Genomic DNA, 21869 nt, shown 5'->3' on the forward strand with positions numbered 1-21869 from the left:
CAAAAAAAGTGATTAATAAGACCTGCCACGTAGCCATTTACCCCTTTGGTGGGAGAGAACGTCAATAATAATTAGGTGCTAAACCATTTAGGGCCTTATAAAGAAGTAAAATAATTTTTAAATCAATCCTAAACGTTACAGGGAGCAAGTGCAATGAGGCTAGAACTGGTGTAATATGGTCTCTTTTTCTGGTTTTTGTTAAAATTCTGGCTGCTGCATTTTGTACAAGTTGCAGCCTATCAATAGTTTTTTTTAGGTAATCCAGCGAAGAGTGCATTGCAATAATATAGGGAGAGAGAGAATACAAAAGCATGGGTCAACTTTTTTGAGTGAGAAGTAGAGTCTAACTCTTGCAATATTTTTTCTGCTTGACCACAAGTGTGTGTCTGGGCTGGTTTCAATAACCCTTTGCCAATAGTTCGATTTTTTTGCAGGCTGTCGCGTCCTCGAGGTAGGCTTGGAAATGTGTATACGTGTGTTGTGTAGAGTTTTCTGATAGAGGTGCATGATTTCTCTCCATGATCTTACTACAATAACATATTCCATTTAAATAAATTGTTCTGTTCCGCAGCAGAGATCATGTCGGGAACCACAGAAATGATTGACACGATCGTCAGACCAGGAATTACCATAGCCGAAGGTCCATATGCAGATGCGGGCACCTATGCAGAAAAAGGCTTCACCCACAAGTCGTTCCCGAAAGTCGAAGCCTACGCCGGTACGAGAGTGGGGCACCTGAAGGCTGATCTTGTTGGGATAGAGACCGTACTGGACGGGCCGAATGCTTCGGTGGGGGCCCAGGCATCCCTGTCTGGCGAGGTGAGCGCGATTTTCAAAGCCGGAGTGGGCAGTGTTTCGGTGGCCTCTGGCCCAATGAAAGTAACGGCGGGCCTGGGGGTTGACACCGGAGTGAGCGTCGGTCCGGATGGTGTGGAAGTGCAGCTGCTAGGCACCGGCATAAGACTCGGTCCAAATCCAAAAGTATCCGTGTTGGGATCTTCGGTGGAATGCTCGGTTATGTGACTGCCTGAATGAAAAACGGAGAGATGCGAATCTTTGACGTCTTGTTCGTTGCTTTCACTTTTGGTTGTGGCTGTGGGCAGTGTCGGGTGAGGTTAGGCTCCATTGAGCAGAGGAATTTACTTTCGTTTTTGCGTTTTATAAAGGGCGAGTGATGTAGCCTACAAGAACAGTTTTTCCTCGCCTAACACTTGGTCAGAATTTCTCTGCAGCATGTCGCATCCTCGAGGTTCGTTTGTACATGTGTACACATTTGTTGTGTAGAGTTTGGTAGTAGAGATGCATGATTTCTCTCCACACTGCCATAGCCTAAATAAATTGTTTTCTTCCACAGCCAAAGTCATGTCGGCCGGGGGAGGCCCATCAGGATTATTAGCCATTATTGACACGATCGACCGACCAGGAACTGTCATAGCCGAAGGTGCATATGCAGAAGCCGGCACCTATGCAGAAAAAGGCTTCACCGACAAGCCGATGGAGCGGTTACCGAAAGCCGGAGCCTACGCCGGTGCGGGAGTGGGGTACACGGGGGCCGAGTTCAGCGTGTTCAAGGCCGAAGCGAACGGGCCGAACGCCTGGGGGGGGGCCCAGGCATCCCTGTCTCACGGGGTGAGCGCGATGGCCAGAGCCGAATTGGCCAGCGTTTCGGCGGCCGCTGGCCCGGTGAAGGTAAAGGCGGGCCTGGGGGTCGACACCGGAGTGAGCGTCGGTCTGGATGGCGTGGAAGTGCAGTTCCTAGGCACCGGCGTACGCCTCGGTCTAAGTCCAAAAGTATCTGTGTTGGGATCTTCGGTGGAATGCTCTGTTATGTGACTGCCTGAATGAAAAACGGAGAGATGCGAACCTTCCTGACGTCTTGTTCGCTGCTTTCACTGATGGCATTTCTTTTCAGTGCCTTCTGGTTTTACTGAGAACATATAGGTTCAGTTTTTGCCCCTGTCCCATTTAATTCAATTTACAGTAAGACTGAACATTAGCCTAATAAACATTTCAGCACAATTAAAGAATAGAAACCAAAGTAATGTTTTTGTAAACTCTTTTTAATCTTATGCTTGTCTATAGAATATTGTTCAAGTGCATTTCATATTAATAATTTAAAAAAACATAAAATACAACTTTTATATTGTGTGAATGTTGTTTGAACCTTGTTTGCTCTTGGAGGTCTGGATCCTAGTGACTGATTGACAAATGTAGGCTATGGAGACATTTTGGGGAAAAAGTGTCTAGAATGCTTGGTGTAATTTCAAAGTTTGTCGGGTGGGGTTTGCCCAATTTGTGACTTAAGGCATTTATTCTTTAGCTGCAAATTATGCGAGAATGTATAAGCAAGTACGCTTCAAAATGTTGGTTTGTACGTTAGCTTAAGGTTAAAGAATCCCATGCACGCAAAGTCTTAACATACCAATAGGTTAACGATTTTAAATGTTTGGGAAAAAAGCAAGGTAGTGTGCTGTGAAACAATGTAAACTGCTACAATAACAATGGGTTTTATAAGCAATAAATTAAAAAAGAGCTGAAATGTTTCATTTGTCATCTTGTAGTGGGAGTGGATTTTAGGGTATTTTTTCCTGCTCACATCATGACCCCGACCGTTTTGAGGGGAAAACCAAGATTAAAAATGTATTTGTACGGAGTGAACATAAAAGATAAATCATTATCAGTGTCCAAGGGCCGCCTGACTATTACGATAAAACTGAAAATGAAAATAAACTCGTTTAACTGCATGTTTATGCCCAAATTGTGACATAAGGCATGTATCCTTTTGCTGCAGTTAGGTGATATGAGAGAATGTGTAAGTAAGTACGCTTCAAAATGTTGGTTTGTACGTTAGCTTAAGGTTAAAGAATCCCATGCACGCAAAGTCTTAACATACCAATAGGTTAACGATTTTAAATGTTTGGGAAAAAAGCAAGGTAGTGTGCTGTGAAACAATGTAAACTGCTACAATAACAATGGGTTTTATAAGCAATAAATTAAAAAAGAGCTGAAATGTTTCATTTGTCATCTTGTAGTGGGAGTGGATTTTAGGGTATTTTTTCCTGCTCACATCATGACCCCGACCGTTTTGAGGGGAAAACCAAGATTAAAAATGTATTTGTACGGAGTGAACATAAAAGATAAATCATTATCAGTGTCCAAGGGCCGCCTGACTATTACGATAAAACTGAAAATGAAAATAAACTCGTTTAACTGCATGTTTATGCCCAAATTGTGACATAAGGCATGTATCCTTTTGCTGCAGTTAGGTGATATGAGAGAATGTGTAAGTAAGTACGCTTCAAAATGTTGGTTTGTACGTTAGCTTAAGGTTAAAGAATCCCATGCACGCAAAGTCTTAACATACCAATAGGTTAACGATTTTAAATGTTTGGGAAAAAAGCAAGGTAGTGTGCTGTGAAACAATGTAAACTGCTACAATAACGATGGGTTTTATAAGCAAGAAATTAATTGCAAATTGCACCTTGCCGGAGCTGAGCTCCGTCTCCTTCAGTATCATATCATCATATCACACTTGTATTATTTAAATCTCCCAGTAAATGTAATAGCATGTAAGTCTTGATGTATAATTCTCTAGACAACAAATAGAGACATTTGAGTCTAATTCTACACCCAAAACTATGTAAACAATGAGCTTGTAACAATTATCAGACATCATCAAACGCGCGTGCGCCCGCACGCCATCACGCAAACCGAGTTTGTTATGGCGCGAATCGCATTTGTCTCGAACATTCCGATTCCGTCAAATTGTTTTTCTCCTCGGTAAGTTTCAAAAGTTCAATTCTGAGTTAGCTAACATTTTATGTGTATTTACTAAGCTGTCTGTTAAGCAGGATTAGCTGTGTGTTGCCTTGGTGAACTGAAATGGCTATTTTTAGCTTCTCAGGCAGACATCACATCAGAAACTGTGTAAATCAGCTGAAATTAAGATAACTTTAGCAGCCAGTAACTTAGCGCACATAAAGCCTAAAACTATAAGCCACATTCCTCATGAGAAAAACTAACGTTGAACGGACGTTAACTTCTTGTGGAAGCGGCCGCTTCCCCGTGTTTTGTTCGGAACACGATGAGTTTACGTTTGTACAATAAGTGGAAGATATCAGAGTAACTTGGATAACTGGCAGCTTTTTAGTTAGCTAAGCTAATTGTGTTCATTCATTCAGAGGCTTAATGAACAGTCAGTTTTAACAATGAAGAGGAAGAGGACCTTAAAAGATTTCTTTTTTTGGTAAGTGTGGTCGTTTTGCTTAAAAAAAAAAAAACTAATGCTGAATAGGAATGAAGACAATGACGATATTAAAGCCCAAAGTCATGTGTAGAATAAGTAATTTTTCATAATCAAAAACATGTTTAACTAATGCTATTGTGTTCTCTCTTCGTTATAAGTGCTCCATTCTCCTCCATCTACTCTAACTGCATGTTTTAGCATAAACTGTACAGATATTTACACCGACAAGCCGATGAAGCGGTTACCGAAAGCCGGAGCCTACGCCTGTGCGGGAGTGGGGCGTGCGAAGGCCGAGTTCAGCGTGTTCGAGGCCGAAGCGAACGCGTCGGCGGGGGCCCAGGCATCCCTGGGGTTCAACACCGGAGTGAGCGCCGGTCCCGATGGCGTGGAATGGCAGTTCCTAGGCACCGGCGGAAGAATCGGTCCAAATCCAAAAATATCCCTGTTGGGATCTTCGGTGGAATGCTCCGTTATGTGACTGTCTCTAAGAACAGTCTTCATGACATTACGTTTGTTGCGGTCATTCATGATATTAAATTAAGCTTTACAGTCTTGTCTGTTACCGAAAGAAAGTTCATTTCAAATTAATAATTAAAAAAAAAAAAAATACAAACGCAGTCCAGATTTTGTATTGTGTGAATACGTTGCTTCTTTCTGAACCATGTATGCTGTTGGAGGTCTGGGCCCCATTATCTGACTGACTGTAAAGTACTTAGAGACGTAAGCCATTACATTACATTTATTTGGCTAAAAGCGACGTAGAATACGTGCATACCGAAGGTCATTGGAACAAAACACGTCTGATATGGTATATTACTGATTACGTAACAGTTATTCATTCATAGCCATGAACGTGTTAAGCCATATATAGATAACGATAACAATAAAATTAAACATGAAAGTAAACTCTGCATGACTATCTGAATGTATGTAATTACTAATGTATTAAAATGTATGCAAATACTTTTCAATAAAAGCTGAGAATCCGCGCTTTAACCGTGTGTGAACTGTTTGAGTACACGTCTGGAGCACAGAGCAAAATATGTCTCTGTCCCAAACATGGAGCTCACTGCGTGTAAACTATATATATTTTAATGTATTTTTAAAATGTATTAGACCATTTAAAGTTCTGTATGGGACACCCCCCCCCCCAATACAGGGGAATAAATCACATGAAGAAGAAACCAAAGAGAAACGAGTGTGAAGATATTTAGGAACATTGGGTCTCATTCACAAAACATGCGTACGATCACATTTTGATCGTAAACTGCATGTAAGAACGTTTCTGAGAACATTTCGACATTCATCATTTTAGCTGTATTTGTTCGTGGCTCTTTCCTTATTCATATCACATGAATGGGATTGCGCATTGAAAATTTACTAACAGCCAGCATTCAGTATTGTTTTTTAGTAGGAACGTTATTAAGAACAAAAGTAAAAATAATTTTAGAAACGTTCTGTGAATGAGGCCCATTGTGTTTCCAAAAAAAGTGATTAATAAGACCTGCCACGTAGCCATTTACCCCTTTGGTGGGAGGGAAAGTCAAAAATAACTCATTAACACTCATTAACAACAATAAACAGCGTGCAAGGGCCTTCTGACAATTACGATATAGTTCTGACTGGCAGTATCGTATAATGGATAAGGAGCTGGTCTTGTAACCTAATGGTTCGATTCCTGAGTGGACCACGTTGCACCCTTGAGCAAGGTACTTAGCCTGCATTGCTTCAGTATATATATCCAGCTGTATAAATGGATGCAGTGTAAATGCTCTATAAAAGTTGTGTAAGTTGCTTGTGTCATGGTTCTGTATTCCTGTGTTCCTGTGTTTCCTTGTTGGGCCGACAGATGGCGGCACTTCGGTTTTGTGTCCTGTTTAATTGTATTATTATTTTCAATTATCCAATTAGTGTTTGCTGGTTGTCTCATTTTCCCTTCCCTCTCTGTGGCCTGATTGTTCATGGTGCCCTCCTGTGTCTCGTCAGTGTCTGTTCTATTTAAGTTTCCCTCTTCCTTGACTCAGGTGCTGGATCCTTGTGGTTATGTCTGGTTGTTTTGTGCTCCCCTACCCAAGTACCTGCTCCAAGTGTTCCTGTGTTTTGAAGTTTTCCTTTGTTTGTTGAAGGTCGTCCTGGGAGGCTTTGTGTTCCCTTTTGTTCCCGTGTGTAAGTAAAGTCTTTTGTTCTTATCATTTGGAGTTTTGTATTTTTCCCCCTCTGCATTTGGGTCCAAACCCCCCACGCATCCTGACAGCTTGGGATAACCGCGTCTGCTAAATGCCTGTAATGCAATGTAATGCAGTTCAGTTTGCATTTGAATAAAATTCCCATTCTCCTAGGAGAGGAAAGGAGATGCAAGACTTTGGCAGAACACTACATTTCAGCCTGAGAAACAGAGTGACTAAACTCATTTCTTTTTATAGTTTACATGGTCAAAATACTATTATTACTATTTTACTTTTATTTGACTCTCTAATTGTAGCTGTATTATATTCTATGCATTACTTGTACTGTTACACTGCTTGTTTTTTGCAAGTTTCTTGTTTGCTTTGGCAATATTTACCACGTGCATTTCCTGCCAATGAAGCACATTGAAAAGAATTGAATTGAGTGTGAGTCTTGCTTCCATTTCCTTGAATTCTAAAAAGTGCTGATGGAGGTTCCACTTAGTAGTGTTTGGTCCCAGACAATCACCCAACTGTCTCGCCAAACGTTCAGTTAAATATCAAATCCTGAGTGTACAAGTACAGGCTGTGGAAACACCCATCACCCCCGATTGGGCACGACTGACGGCAGTGTCCTGTGGGAGGGAGGGGTTGGGGCGGTGGGATTGTCCTCATCTGCACCAATTTGTGCGAGACGTGCGCACATTCACCAGAGCTGTCAGTGGACTGTGGGAGTTTAACCCTTTACATAAACTACAGGAGTTTTACCCTTTAATGTAAAACTACAGGAGTGACGTAGCCCAGGCTTTGGCCATGACAGATGCTCATATGTAATCACAGTAGATACGGAACATGAAGGCGACTTCAACCTTAACATCGTGATTGTTTAAAGATCATTGACTCAGTCTTTTCTATTTAACTATGCACATACTGAATTGTGTGATTTATGTGCAAGAAGTTAACATCAGACTCAGAGGTCGCGTTAACATGAGATGCATATATATGTTTTAAAAAACAATTACTGAAACAAATGGGGCAGTGGACCGATTCAGACTACAACGGACTGGCACCAGGAGAAACTCAACAGAAATTCCCCTGAAAATCCCCTTGAGAAGCACTTGCACACATAGGGTAAACTCAAATATCAGTGGTGGCTGTTTAAAGTAAATCATGATAGGAATATATTACATGTAAAATATATTATTCTTTAATTAAATCATTCAAATTTTAATGGCACCGTTTAGATCATCGGATGCATGAAGCTGTATAACAAGACGTCTTCCAGATGCAAAACATGAGCGCGCGCGCACACACACAGGCACACACACGCGCATTGGCACTTTCCCACACCCTGCCCATGAACACATTACGCATTGGCATTGAGGTGTCTATGGGAAGAGGTTTTATTATTTCTTGGTCTATATCTCATGACCATCATCGTGTGCAGTACCGTTCTACTGAAAAAGGGGGGAAATTATCCGCCCTAAATGATCTCTTCCTAACCTTGTTCATTAATTATCAAAAAGACGAAAGCTAAAAACATTTCATGTGTATTTTTATTGTAGCTCGTTTGTCAAAGCTGGTCTGCTAGTTTCCATTTCGTTTTTTTAAACTCGTTTTTATTTTTATTTCAGTTTACAGTAAGGTTTTTTCACGCATGCTTTTCGTTTTAGTTTCAATTTACGATAATAGCTGTCACTGGGTAGTGTCCGATGATGTTGGGCTATTTGCCTCTACATTGGGCAGAGAGGAAATGTTTTTCGGACTATATAAAAGCGCGACTGATTTTCGGCTTGACCTCAAGTGTATGTCCGGGCTGGATCCAAAAACCCTTTGCCAATAGTTTTTTAGAATTTTTCTGCAGGATGCCACGTCCTCGTATGCTGATGGGCGGATTCGGATTCAAAGATCTGGAAGCATATGTGTGTGTGTGTACCATTAAATACACCGATTTAGCTTTTAAAGGCATATGTGTGTACCATTAAATACACTGATTGAGCTTTTAAAGTCATGTGTGTGTGTGTACCATTAAATACACCGGTTGAGCTTTTAAAGTCATATGTGTGTATACCATTAAATACACTGGTTGAGCTTTTAAAGTCATGTGTGTGTATACCATTAAATACACTGGTTGAGCTTTTAAAGTCATGTGTGTGTATACCATTAAATACACTGATTCAGCTTTTAAAGGCATATGTGTGTATACGATTAAATATACTGATTGAGCTTTTAAAGGCATACATATAGGGAGAGCAGTGAAGTAATTAACAGTTTTATTATTTTGGCTCAATTCTAAAAATATTTCTAGAGACTGACAAATCATTTTTAATACAAACAACCTACCTTTGCTGTGATTACACACCGCAATTAAATTTCTGGGACACACCCTTCACTAGCAATCTGACTGAAAGTACCGAGAGTGAAATGTTACATTCAACCCCGAGGTTGGGGATAAAAACTAACATGGCATGGCGTACACCCATCAGTGTTAATAGCTTTGAAAGTTAACACAAAGTAAGGCAATTCAATACAATTCCATGTTGTATGATACAAACACTCTTTAATTAATTTTTTGATTACAAATATGTTTTTTGTGGCCTACCTACACTTTGTCGGTGAAAATCTATGTATACCAAGACTGTACATTATTCTTTTGTTCCCGTCGAATGTCTGTTTGATCCAAACAGCTGTATCACTCGATGTCACGTCACCACATTGCCTAAAGTTGAAGTTGAGTTAAATAAATGTATTAAGATCCAGTCTGAGTTTAACAAATCTAATCAGTTGGTTAATTTATAGTCGACTAACAACAGGGTAACAAGTTTGGTTTAACCCCTGGGGGGGGGGGGGTCTGCACTTTTGCCGGGCTAGCAATCCCAGGAAGCAATCTGTTGGTCACTAAACGACTGCTGACGATTACGATTTAATTGGATTCCTTAACATACACACACAATACAGTAGCCGGAAAACACTTACGGTAAAAAAAAAAAAAAAAAAAAAAAAAAAAAATCCACTTGCATATAGCCAAAACAGACTTTAGGCTATATCTCCCAAAATATTTATTGAACTCTCTCGCTGTTCCTTGGAGAGATGGTTCAAGCTGGATGCATCTACGTAAAAAGTGTGTGTTACATTTTACCCTGTGTTAGGTTTCACCCTGCGCTCCCCATGTTATTAAACGGCGGACACGGTGGCGTAGTAGTTAGCGCTGTCGCCTCACAGCAAGAAGGTCGTGGGTTCGAATCTCGGCTTGGGGCATTTCTGTGCGGAGTTTGCATGTTCTCCCCGTGTTTGCGTGGGTTTACTCCGGGTACTCCGGTTTCCTCCCACACTCAAAGACATGCATGTTAGGTGCACTCCTGCAGGTGCCCTTGACCAAGGCACTGGCCTCAAAACTGGAGCTGGTCCCCGGGCGCTGAACTGTGGCTGCCCACTGCTCCTAGTGTACTAAGGATGGGTCAAATGCAGAGGACAAATTACCCCACAAGGTTCAATAAAGTATATCTTGTATCTTAAACAAAGCAGAGAGGACAAAGAAGCGAGGTTTGCCCAGTGAGATGGGCGCTGGGCGGGGCTGGCGTGTAGAAGTCTTAGATTCAGAAATGACGCCAGATTGCACCGGGACCTCATCTTTATATAGTCCTGCAAACCCTTCAGCTCTGTAAGCACAGGGCCCCCGAACACCATGCAAACCCTTCAGCTCTGTAAGCACAGGGCCCCCGAACACCATGCAAACCCTTCAGCTCTGTAAGCACAGGGCCCCCGAACACCATGTGAACCCTTCAGCTCTGTAAGCACAGGGCCCCCAACACCATGCAAACCCTTCAGCTCTGTAAGCACAGGGCCCCCGAACACCATGCAAACCCTTCAGCTCTGTAAGCACAGGGCCCCCGAACACCATGCAAACCCTTCAGCTCTGTAAGCACAGGGCCCCCGCACAGGGCCCCCGAACACCATGCAAACCCTTCAGCTCTGTAAGCACAGGGCCCCCGAACACCATGTTCTATGTTGGGATGCTGGGAGAACAGCTGTCTAGGCAGAAAGCTTTTTGCCAGAAAGTGAGCATTGCTTAGCAGTGGTGGAAAATCCCCGCCCCTACCCTATCTGGTTTATCTGATTGTTATGGCCAATGTTACAGGTTTAGAACACACATTGTGTACATGGTACTGTCCAGCTAGTCATTTAGAAATGTGCTGGACTTTGTCAAATATAGGCCTGCTAGTTGTTTTAACTGAAATAATTTCATACATAGGTAATACTTCGATAAGGCTCAGCAAAAGGTTGTGACTTGTACAGCTATAGCCACGTCGACATGTTGCTAAGATAACTCGGTAGTTGGCGACACGCGGTGTTATTTCGCCATTTGCCTGTGCCTGAACATGAGGAGTCAATGCGGCTAGACTGTTTTATTGATCGACAGGTAATCATGACCATCATTGTGTGAAGTAGCGTTAAACTGGGAGAGAGGGGGGTATTATCCGCCCAAAATGATCTCTTCCTTACCCGGCACGTAAATAATAAGTAAAGATTAAAACTAAAACATTTCATGTGTATTTTTTATTTTAGTTTGTTTTAATGGCGGGTTTGCTAGTTTCCGTTTAGTTTTAGTTTTTTCAAAAACTCTTTTTTTTCAGTTTACAATAGGGTTCTTTTCACATATGATTTTTATTTTAGTTTTGGTTTTGGTTTTAGTTTCCGATAATAACCTTGACTTCCAGACCATAAATTAGCCAGATTGGTCTGATTGGGAGTTTTAGCCCCCCTTTCTGTGAGGGTTTTACAGACAGATTTCCTGAGAGGAAATTCCACAGGTGCAGTTTGTTTAGACAATCAAAATGTTCCCACAGCTCCCTTTGTTTGCTTAAATGAGGTCTGGACACGAATAGGTTGATAACATCTGCCCCACCAAGGACTCCCCCCATTCCTCCAGGAATAGAGAAACTGCACTTCCCCCCTCCTCTGTAGACAAAGGAGAAGTATCAAAATTCTTAGAACATATATAACAAGACATCTTCCAGATGCAAAACATGAGCGCACACACACAGACACGCACACACACGCGCATTGGCACGCGCATTGGCACTTTCCCACACCCTGCCCATGAACACATTAAGTCCAGTTCACACATTATTCTCTGCCCTAACCTATGCTAAGTCAAACTAGGAGGCATCAAGATAATGATACACATTACAATGAAAGTGCGAGGCGGAGGTAAATGTAACACGAAAGTGGTACAGGAAGTAGGCCTACGTATGTATCTTGAAAGAGGGGGAGTTTAAGTGATAAATATGATCCCATATTGGGAGTGCCCCGCAGAGTGGTGATAGTTAGTCTTGATAGATAGTCTTCAGACCACAGCGGAAGTAGACGATGCACGTTGGCATTGAGGTGTCCATGGGACGAGTTTTTATTTATTTATTATTATTTCTTGGTCTATATCTCATGACCATCATCGTGTGAAGTACCGTTCTACTGAAAAATGGGGGAAATTATCCACCCCAAACGATCTCTTCCTTACCTTGTTCATTAATTATCAAAAAGACGAAAGCTAAAAACATTTCATGTGTATTTTTATTGTAGCTCGTTTGTCTAGTTTCCATTTCGTTTTTTTAAAACTCGTTTTTATTTTTATTTCAGTTTACAGTAAGGTTTTTTCACGCATGCTTTTCGTTTTAGTTTCAATTTACGATAATAGCTGTCACTGGGCGGTGTCCGGTGATGTTGGGCTATTTGCCTCTACATTGGGCAGAGAGGAAATGTTTTTCGGACTATATAAAAGCGCGACTGATTTTCCGCTTGACCTCAAGTGTATGTCCGGGCTGGATCCAAAAACCCTTTGCCAATAGTTTTTTAGAATTTTTCTGCGGGATGCCGCGTTCCTCGTATGCTGATGGGCGGATTCGGATTCAAAGATCTGGAAGCATATGTGTGTGTGTACCATTAAATACACCGGTCGAGCTTTTAAAGTCATATGTGTGTGTACCATTAAATACACCGGTTGAGCTTTTAAAGTCATATGTGTGTGTACCATTAAATACACCGGTTGAGCTTTTAAAGTCATATGTGTGTATACCATTAAATACACTGATTGAGCTTTTAAAGTCATATGTGTGTATACCATTAAATACACTGGTTGAGCTTTTAAAGTCATATGTGTGTATACCATTAAATACACTGATTGAGCTTTGAAAGGCGTACATATAGGGGAGAGCAGGGAAGTAATTAACAGTTTTCATATTTTGGCTCAATTCTAAAAATATTACTAGAGACTGACAAATCATTTTTAATACAAACAACCTACCTTTGCTATGATTACACACCGCAATTAAATTTCTGGGACATACCCTTCACTAGCAATCTGACTGAAAGTACCGAGAGTGAAATGTTACATTCAACCCCGAGGTTGGGGATAAAAACTAATGCGGCGTGGGGTACACCCATCAGTGTTAATAGCTTTGAAAGTTAACACAAAGGCAATTCAATACAATTCCATGTTGTATGATACAAACACTCTTTAATTAATTTTTTGATTACAAATATGTTTTTTGTGGCCTACCTGCACTATGTCGGTGAAAATCTATGTATCCCTAGACTGTACATTATTCTCTGGTTCCCGTCTAATGTCTGTTTGATCCAAATAACTGTATCGCTCGATGTCACAGGCCACGCCCGCGTGGGTCAGGCCTGATCGGCAGTGTTCCTGATGAAGAGGCCTCCGTGTTTACTGATGAAGAGCGTCCATGGACCGCTACAAAATCGAGCAGAAATGAATTCGTTAAACAGCAGCACACCGCACTTCTAATGCGCACTTCTGGATGATTAGCACCAGAGGGCGCAATAGACTCATGTTGCACTCGTTTGCACTTTTCTGTGCACCTCTTCAGGCTGCACCTCTCCCCATCCCCATCCCCATCCCCCCTGTAAATGACTGTAAGCTTAGGGTTGTAACTAGGCAGCTGTTTCGTAGGTGACTTAGGTGCATTAACTGTCTTAACTACTGCTTGTATTTTTTCCATAGACTGCGTTGTTGTCGTTCTCATTGTGTTAGTGTTAATCAGTTTAACCTTCAGGGTCCAAGTTGAACTATGCGGTTGTTCCCTGCACTTAGACCGGTACATCTCTCTAGGGTTTTCGTCATACTTGTTCCTGGTTATGGTTATACACTTTGTTGTACGTCGCTCTGGATAAGAGCATCTGCCAAATGCCTGTAATGTAATGTAATAATGTAAAGCCGGGCCTGGGTCACTCAGGATGTGTGTTAAATTAACACTCCCCCCCCCCCCCCCCCCACCACAGCACCCTCCTCCCCACATTTCCCTTCAACAGCGCCGAGCAGGCCTCAGGACTGGTTCAGGCCAAAGGACGATGCGTTTGGAGGGGAAGAAAAAAGACAAGAGCAGGTCAGTCAAAAGTCAACAGATGGGGTGATTTGTATCCGCAAAGTTAAATTCAATTAGGTTCAGTTTTATTTGTATAGCGCTTTATTAAGAGAACTGTCACAAAGACACTTTACAGAGTAGCAAGGCAAAAAGAGCAAACAGAGCAAACACCAGGCCTGAACCCCCAAACAGCAAGTACACGAGGTAAAAAAAACTCCCAGTGGGGAGAAAACCCTCAAATGGCGGCAAGATGAAACTCCCCAATGGGAAGAAATCTCGAGAGGAACTCGTCTATAGAGGGGGAGCCCATCCTCCACTGGCCAGCCTGGTGTAAAATAGCAGACAGCAAATAAAATGGGTTGAGCAGGTTACAGCTGAGGTGAAAGCTAACAGGAAGAGTAGAAACCAAATGGTAAAGAATGGGGGGGGATGTTTTAAGGATGTGACAGAAAATGATTGTGGCAAACAAGCCGGCCACAGGCCATCGAAGTGGCTTTCCAAGGGGCCCTCCAGCACAGAGACACATGGAGATGATGTTCCAGTCCACATTTATTTACAAGGTTGGCAAGATGTTACAGCCAAAGTGAGCAGATGTAATGCAGTCATGACCGAGGCTCCTTTGTGTGGGTGGTCATGGCAGATTTAACCTGTGCACACTGATTGCCTCACTACGCACAGGTGCAGCCACCCCTGTTCCTGGGTCCAATCAGCCTGGCCAATTATCCAATTCCTAACCAATTAGACAACTAGCCAGGTCTAATTAGCTTGACACAGGACAGGTGTGGCTGCTTAAACCAGCCATCCCCACACCACAATGATGTTGATATGTCCTCTGTGTGAATGCAGACGTAGACCCTGATGTAATGAAAGACATGTGATTGGCTTGGAGGAAGGGTCTATATAAGATATAAATGGCTTAAAGTGAAAGAGTGGAAACGTTGCTAAGTATGCAGTTTGCAGAAGTTTATTTGTGTGGTGTTTATTTCCTTCTAGCTTAGATTTTTCCTACACATATATATACATGTAGATTTTGGGGCAAAGATTTTCTTAGTTAAACATATTTGACTATGTTCTTAATGATCTTTTCTTTTTGTTTTTAGGGTCTATATTCTTGGGGACTAAATTTACTCCCGGAATAAAGCCTCTTCCCTTCAGGTGAGAAACAGAAGGGATTTTATCTTTTAAGACTGTGTTTATCCTTGCTTTGATGTTGTTTTCTTGTAACATGCTTAGCTGAAATCTAACTGTTTGGGCGAGGGGCACATATAACCTGTGTCGCATATTTATACATACCAAGCTTTGAATGTGTGGACAGTGTGCTCAGATGAACATGTTCTCCTTTTTCTAATCAAAATACTTGGGTCGAATAAACGCTGATTCAGCTTTTAAAGGCATATGTGTGTATACCATTAAATACACTGATTGAGCTTTTAAAGGCATATGTGTGTATACCATTAAATATGCTGATTCAGCTTTTAAAGGCATGTGTGTGTATACCATTAAATACACTGATTGAGCTTTTAAAGGCATATGTGTGTATACCATTAAATATGCTGATTCAGCTTTTAAAGGCATGTGTGTGTATACCATTAAATACACTGCTTGAGCTTTTAAAGGCGTGTGTGTATACCATTAAATACACTGATTGAGCTTTTAAAGGCATACATATAGGGAGAGCAGCGAAGTAATTAACAGTTTTCATATTTTGGCTCAATTCTAAAAATATTACTAGAGACTGACAAATCATTTTTAATACAAACAACCTACCTTTGCTAGGATTACACACCGCAATTACATTTCTGGGACACACCCTTCACTAGCAATCTGACTGAAAGTACCGAGAGTGAAATGTTACATTCAACCCCGAGGCTGGGGGTAAAAACTAATGCGGCGTGGGGTACACCCATCAGTGTTAATAGCTTTGAAAGTTAACACAAAGGCAATTCAATACAATTCCATGTTGTATGATACAAACACTCTTTAATTAATTTTTTGATTACAAATATGTTTTTTGTGGCCTACCTACACTTTGTCGGTGAAAATTGGGATGGCAGGTATGCCATCCCGCCAAGTTACGCCTTGGCGGAGGCATGCCCCATACCTATACAGCACCCAGAGTTTGGCACTTTTCAGGGTTCCCCACAGAAATAACCACAACAGCCACAGACACTCAGCCCTTAAAAACATTAAATTCTGTACATTCTGACCCCATTTCAACACAAGGATAGCCATAATCCACAACCGTTTCTTACAGGATCACTTCGCATTTCTCACTCTCATAATAAAACGATTTGCAAAAAGAAATGATATCTCATAAAAAACATGTTTTCAACGTACAAAAATGCCAAGTTACTCACACATACAAGACCAGTCCAGGCCTGCAATTAACAGTATTGATATCAAAATGACGCCAAGTTATGGTACTACAAACAATATAGGCTATCTTGCCTCACCGAAATGAAATAAGATGTATTCCAAAGCAATGCTACCCAATATTTCCTCAATTCTTTCAAGTCACTTGGCCCTGTGTGTATAAGCATGCACTAGATGGACAGGCCAAACATATGTGTGGATGGCTCTCTCACAGTCAAGATTGATTGAATAGGCGTGTATATGTCCAATTTGTATTGGTATGTATTGTGGCAGGCTCACGGGTGTGGGGTTTCCACGTCACCAATTCGATAACTAAACAATCACACGAAACACAACTGGAGTGAAATGGGGGGGATTTATTTAGGGAAAATTTACACAAGGAGGGGAAGGGGAAATTCAGCAACCAATCCAAAGTCCACAATCCGTTCTCGTTGTCCTATTCCGTAATCCAGGGATATCCAAAAACCAGGTCCTCAGCCAAAACAGTTCGGTACACAGCGGGGTTAGTCAAACAGTCCGGGTCACAACAGGTAATCACACAGATATTTTTCGCTCTCACTTACTCTCCACAACACGCGTTTCCCTCACGGTACTTTGCGCCGTTCGTGCACTCCGCTTCCCCTTTTATCCCTCTGCCCTTAATGGCTTAATTAGGCCCAGGCTTGCCTCGTTGGGGCAGGAAGTCCATATAAGGCTCGGGGGTGGAGCCAGCGGGCGGCAACATATCTGCCCTCAATTACCACTCCCCTCACCTCTCCCTGCCGTCTGCCACACACCCCCCCCCTCAGCTCCGACCGGGAGGGAGGGGCGGTCCAGCTCCCTAGAGCATCCCTCCTGGAGAGGGCATCGGCATTTCCATGGGCTGCACCTGATCTGTGGATGACAGAGAACGCAAAGGGCTGTAAGGACAGGAACCAGCGGGTGACCCGGGCGTTACTGTCCTTATTACGTGACATCCAAACCAGTGGTGCATGGTCCGTTACGAGGGTGAAGTGCCGTCCCAATAAGTAATACTTCAGCGTTTCCAGGGCCCACTTGATCGCTAGACATTCTTTCTCCACAGTGGAATATCTTTGCTCCCGTGGTAACAGCTTCCGGCTAATGTATACGACTGGGTGTTCCTCACCTTCTTGTAGCTGTGATAGGACGGCCCCCACCCCTGTTTCGGACGCATCGGTCTGCACCACCAGTGGTTTGGAGAAGTTTGGAGTCACCAGCACGGGTCCAGAACACAGTGCTCCCTTTAAGTCCTGGAAGGCTTTCTCCGCCTCCTCGGTCCATATCACCTGGGCGGGCAGATGGCTCCTGGTCAGATCCGTCAGGGGGCTGGCTCGGGAGGCAAAGTTGGGAACAAATCTCCTGTAGTAGCTCGTCAACCCCACAAACGTGCGTACTTGCTTCTTGGTGCGGGGGCGTGGCCAGTCCCGAATCGCCTCCACTTTCTTCACCTGGGGTTTTACACATCCCCTCCCGATCGTGTACCCCAGGTACTCAGCCTCCCGTAGGCCGAGTCGACATTTTTTTGGGTTAGCTGTTAGCCCCGCCCCCCTTAAGGCCTGTAACACTGCATTCACCTGGTTTAGGTGGATCTCCCACTCGTTCCCGTGGATTACAATATCGTCAAGGTAGGCCGCGGCATACTCACGATGGGGACGGAGAACCTGGTCCATCAACCTCTGGAAGGTGGGTGGGGCCCCGTGCAATCCAAAGGGCAGCTTCCTGTAGTGGAACAGCCCGTCAGGGGTGGCAAAAGCAGTTTTCTCCCGCGCCTCGGGAGCTAAGGACACCTGCCAATAACCCTTTGTCAGGTCAAGCGTGCTGATAAACCGGGCGGTCCCCAGCCATTCTATTAGTTCATCAATTCGGGGCATCGGGTAGGCATCGAACTTTGAGATTTCATTTAATTTTCTAAAATCATTACAGAAGCGAATGGTGCCGTCTGGTTTCGGCACCAACACTATGGGGCTGCACCACTCACTATTCGACTCTTCGATGATTCCTGCTTCCAACATCATTTTTACCTCGTCCCTTATGGCGTCTCTCCTCGCTTCTGGTATGCGGTAGGGTCTCAATTTCACCTTTTTCCCAGGTTCAGTGATGATGCGGTGCTGTACCAGATCGGTGTGTCCCGGTTCACTGGAGAACACATCCTGGTTCTGGCCGACCAACTCCCTCAGCTCTTGCTTCTGTGCTTGGCTCAGCTGCTCCCGTGCGATTCCCTTGGTAGCCATGGTGCGCAGGGGGATGGCTTCTGGGTACCTGGTGGCATAATCCAAAATCACCAGGATGTATTGGTGACCTCGGCTGCTCTTGGGTAGAGGTCCTATCAGGTCCATTGCGATCCTGCTGAAAGGGACTGAAAGGATGGGTAGGGGAATTAAGGGGCTACGTAAGTGTGGTTTTGGAGCCACCTGTTGGCACTCCGGGCAACTGCGGCAGTAATCTTCCACTGCCCTCTTCACACCAGGCCAGTAAAATCGTGCCTTGATCCGGTCTAAGGTCTTCTCCACCCCTAGGTGGGCCCCAAGAAGGTGGGAGTGCGCCAACTGCAGGACAGTTTGTACGAAGGGTCGGGGCACCAACAACAATTCCAAACATTCGTCGTTTTTCTTCACCACCTGATACAACAATTTCTTCTTTATCGAAAAATGAGGGTATGTAATCTGACTTACCCCCTCGATAGGCTTTCCATCCACCACTGTCACCTGCTGGAGAGCGCTGGCCAGGTTGGAATCCTCCAACTGGGCCGTCCCAAACCGGCCCATTAGAGAGGCGGGCTCTGGCGCCACCTCGTGATCCATTGGGAATATGCTGTCCAGACTCTCCTCACCTTCCTCCAGTCTTGCATCATCTGCATCGTCCTCAGAGAGGGGTTCTGTTGACGCCTGGGGGTCCACTTCCTGGAATCCACACATCTGGTTATCACCCCTTCTGGTGTCCCTCCCGCCTCTCCGGCTTCCTCCTCCCTTTTGGTTCCCTCGTCTCCCCACGTCTCCGGACATACTGGCCCACAGTGGACGGAACATCGGGGAATCTCTCCCGATAAGGACCGGCACCGGTAGGTTTGGGACGACTCCCGCTGGTCCCGTGTGTTGTCCCTTTGTGGTCTGTAGGTGGAGGAGTGTGGTAGGGTAGTTTTTAGTTTCACCGTGAATACATGTGATGGCCACGGTGTCAGTCAGGTTCGGGGACTGGGCGTAGTCGGGGCGGATCAGGGTCACCATACTCCCGGAGTCCAAAAGTGCTGTGGTGTCCTTTCCATTGGCCCTTACCGGGGTAACAGGGGTAGGACTACTTTCCTCCGCCCAGCATGCCATCAGCAACCCGCAGGGACGCCCGGTGGCTACCTCACTGGCTGAGGCCGAAGGCATCTGGACATCACGGTTTGGACAGCTCCAGGCGATGTGTCCCGGCTCACCACACTCGTAGCACTTCCTGCCGTCTGTGTTCAGGAAGGGGCGTCGTCTCGGGGAGCTGACCATCGGGGTCCCTCCATCCCTGGTCGTGGTCCAGGCATGGTCCTCCGTCCTTTTCCGCTCTTTCGGGCGAGTGGAGGGTTCCGCCTTCAGTGGTCGTCCGCTGCGCAGGACCTCCAAAGCCACCTGTTGACCTTCCACCAGTTCCACCAGCTGATCCGCGCTCTGTGGGTTAGCTTGGCTTGCCAACTTCTTAGCTTCAAATGGGAGAGAGCGTAGAAATTTATTTATGACCACTTTCTCGAGGGGCGTGGTCGTCAGTGGTTCCGCCGTTAGCCAGCTCTTGGTCAGCCTAATCAGATCATGCATTTGTGATCGGGGGGACGCTGTGGCATCATACGTCCAATCATGGAACCGTTGCGCCCGGCCGATCAGTGTGTAACCATACCGGCGCAGGATCTCCTTTTTCAGCCCTTCATAATGCGTCGCCTGTTCAGCCGTCAGATCCTGATAGGTCTTCTGTGCCGCGCCGGACAGGAAGGGTGCTAGCAGGCTGGCCCATTGAGCCTGGGGCCATTTCTCCCTAGCCGCCGTCCTCTCAAAGGCTTGGAGGTAAGCCTCGATGTCATCAGCTTCTGTTAGTTTCAGCAGAAATATACTGGGTTTAGGATGGGAGACTGCTGCGCCTGCAGCCACGGCAGCATGGGCGGCTGTTAGCTGGCTGAGTTCAGCTCGCAGGAGAGCGGTCTGCTGACGCTGTTCCTCCAGCAACTCCCGATGCATAGCCTGCTGCGCTATGTTGGTCTCCACTAGTTGCTTCACTAAGGCTTCCATTATGCTCCGTGTCTGTTTAGTTATTGAGCTTGGGTAGTGCCCGCATTCTCCACCATATGTGGCAGGCTCACGGGTGTGGGGTTTCCACGTCACCAATTCGATAACTAAACAATCACACGAAACACAACTGGAGTGAAATGGGGGGGATTTATTTAGGGAAAATTTACACAAGGAGGGGAAGGGGAAATTCAGCAACCAATCCAAAGTCCACAATCCGTTCTCGTTGTCCTATTCTGTAATCCAGGGATATCCAAAAACCAGGTCCTCAGCCAAAACAGTTCGGTACACAGCGGGGTTAGTCAAACAGTCCGGGTCACAACAGGTAATCACACAGATATTTTTCGCTCTCACTTACTCTCCACAACACGCGTTTCCCTCACGGTACTTTGCGCCGTTCGTGCACTCCGCTTCCCCTTTTATCCCTCTGCCCTTAATGGCTTAATTAGGCCCAGGCTTGCCTCGTTGGGGCAGGAAGTCCATATAAGGCTCGGGGGTGGAGCCAGCGGGCGGAAACATATCTGCCCTCAATTACCACTCCCCTCACCTCTCCCTGCCGTCTGCCACAGTATGCATTTCGCTGCCCAGCCTTTCTGTTGCGTGAATGATAGTATGTTTCTTGGTATAAGTGTGTGTTCGTAAATGTGAATATAACATGCGGCGAGGGAAATGTCCCCATGGGGATAAAGAAGTTCTCTATGTATGTATGTACAATATGTATTTTACATGCAGTATTTATTGTACATAGCAAATATACAATAACTTGTACATGTACTCAAATTCAGTTCAGAAGCAAGTATAAACATGTTTTCTGGAGAAATATGCTTCCTGTAGTTACTCAGCAGCACTTTTGTACATGAATTTCAATGTGTTCCATGAGGCAATTCGAAATATTTGACTCTTTGATCTGACACAAAGTTTGCATGACATTGTGAAATGGTAAGATTACAAAACACAGGGCCAAGTGACTTGAAAGAATTGAGGAAATATTGGGTAGCATTGCTTTGGAATACATCTTATTTCATTTCGGTGAGGCAAGATAGCCTATATTGTTTGTAGTACCATAACTTGGCGTCATTTTGATTTCAATACTTTTAATGGCAGGCCTGGACTGGTCTTGTATGTGTGAGTAACTTGGCATTTTTGTACGTTGAAAATGTGTTTTTTATGAGATAAACCTTACAAACACTAAAAGTGCATCTTCACGAAATAACAGACAACGGAGCAGGACAGCAGGGTACACAAGTTGCGACCTAGGCAGCTCTAATTCTACGGGCTTGCTGATCCTTATCTCAATCAAGGCTCGTTGAATGGCCGTAAAATCCGTGAGTACATACACTGGCCATATTACACCTGGGTTTCTGTTGCGTTTACACTTACACCACCGTACCCTTTGTCACAGCCACCGTTTTACATATATAGCAAACCGAAACTGCTAAACAGTACACGCTCATCAGAC

At 44.2% G+C, this 21869-nt stretch overlaps 2 long non-coding RNA genes across 3 annotated transcripts; both read left to right on the forward strand.

Annotated features, from left to right (window-relative positions):
* The first annotated feature begins 1834 nt into the window (after nucleotides 1-1834).
* LOC118215278 lies at nucleotides 1835-5242 on the forward strand. 2 transcript variants are annotated; one of them, XR_004762799.1, is made up of 2 exons: nucleotides 1835-4246; nucleotides 4405-5242. It is a non-coding gene; the product is annotated as an uncharacterized LOC118215278 (long non-coding RNA). The 2 variants fall into 2 exon arrangements; XR_004762798.1 differs by having other exon boundaries at nucleotides 4445-5242.
* On the forward strand, nucleotides 5243-6847 carry LOC118215280. The gene is made up of 2 exons (XR_004762801.1): nucleotides 5243-6412; nucleotides 6586-6847. It is a non-coding gene; the product is annotated as an uncharacterized LOC118215280 (long non-coding RNA).
* The last annotated feature ends 15022 nt before the right edge of the window (nucleotides 6848-21869 follow it).

The sequence above is a fragment of the Anguilla anguilla genome, chromosome 16, assembly GCF_013347855.1.
Source record: "Anguilla anguilla isolate fAngAng1 chromosome 16, fAngAng1.pri, whole genome shotgun sequence".
In the NCBI taxonomy this organism is placed as follows: Eukaryota; Metazoa; Chordata; class Actinopteri; order Anguilliformes; family Anguillidae; genus Anguilla; species Anguilla anguilla.